The following is a 1,777-nucleotide window of genomic DNA, read 5'->3' on the forward strand; positions in this document are numbered from 1 at the left end:
ATGACTCCTTAACTTCATTAAGCTTTCACTCCTGCTTTCTTACTGCCCTTTGACTGCTGGATAATATCTAGGCTAGCCTCCTCGAAGATGAGATACCACTTAGAGAGAGAGAGAGAGAGAGAAGCCCAGCTCACAGCCAGTGCCAACCGCCAAGTGACTAACACCCTCTTACACCATGTAAACTCTACAGAGCCATAGGCTTACTCTCAAAGCATGAATGAGTTCAAGTGAAGCCAATCAAAGAAGTGTCCAGCTAACCTCAGTCCAAATAGCTGAATCGCAAAACAGTGAGCTAATAATTGAATGGTGTTTTAAGCTTCTAGGTTTGAAGGCAATTTTTTAAATATAGAAATTGATGACTAATGCTCCATGACAGTTCCTGACCCTTTGCATTTCTAATTAAATTTTAGATTCAGCTTATTCATTTACAACACAAACAAAAACTCATTAGATTTTGCTTGGAATTTCATTGAATCTTTGACAAGAATATTAAAATAGTTGAAATTTTTTACAATTTTGAGATAACTCAATATCCATATTTCCCAAACAGTGTTTTGTTGAACATTATATTCCTGTGAAATACTCAGTGCCCAGGGATGAAACAAAAACTGTGTATATGGTAAAAAAGAAAAAACAAAAACAAAAAAAAACAAAAACAAAACGAACGAACAAAAACGAAAACCCTGGATATAACATACAAAATAAAATACTGTCAGCACATTAGGATATTACAGATCTTGAAAGTTTCTGCAGGAATAAGAAAAACTGTTTTACTTAGCTCAGTGGAACACATGAAGTTGCACCCTGGGACAGGAAATACATGTAACATATCTCTGGAGGAACTAGAAACTTTAAAATATAGTTTGAAAAAAGCATTACTCACACTAACTCATATTTCCATAACAAATATTCAAAATAGGTGTGTGTATATTTTAAAAGGACACAGTGCTTAGAGATAGAGTAAAATGTTTGCATTACTAACTTAAAAATTCAGAACAAAAATATTCTGTTTTGAAGTCAGAGAGAAAAATAGAGGAGAAATAGAAAGTAAGCACCATAAAGTCAGAGGTTTAAATTTATAGAGACACAAGGAGACCCAGGGCAATCTGTTACTTACTTCATTGTTGTGTCTTCTGCTGCCTATCATGTTTTTTTTCAATAAATTTAAGTAGCATTTCTATGATAGTTAAGCTGTGTGATGTAACTTTCTAGCCCAAATCTTTAATGGTTCTAATGACAGAATCATTAAAGTAGCATTTCCCAAACTTCTTTACATTCTTGTGCACGTAGAAAACAATCATATTATATGGCACACTCTGGCAAGCAAATGAGGTTACCCTCGTTAGGCTGATAGTAACTGAATTAGAGAATTTGACCATGTCAGGACCTGCTCAGCTTTCCTGGGGAAATCAGTCTCTTTAGCCTAGAATTAGGTGTTATATAGTTTTAAGACTACTTAACTGCTTTTTGACAGTTTTTGTTACTATTTCCTAACAATATATTTAGAAGAAATAGCTGTTTGGACACTTCTTAAGAGAAGGAACCCTCTCTGCATTATCTTACTATATAGGTACTAGCAGATGACCTTGAATTTGATACACATTCAATGAGTATATATTGAATGAATTCATAATTAACTTTCTCTTGGAATCTTATAAATAAAAATGATAGAGTAATGAAAATATCACACAAAAATCAAAAGTCTCTATGTAATTTATATTCTTATTTCTGTCAAGAAATAAAAGAAAAATTATATTGAATATATTAGTTAAAATAT

This window comes from Pteropus alecto, unplaced genomic scaffold, assembly GCF_000325575.1.
Source record: "Pteropus alecto unplaced genomic scaffold, ASM32557v1 scaffold81, whole genome shotgun sequence".
In the NCBI taxonomy this organism is placed as follows: Eukaryota; Metazoa; Chordata; class Mammalia; order Chiroptera; family Pteropodidae; genus Pteropus; species Pteropus alecto.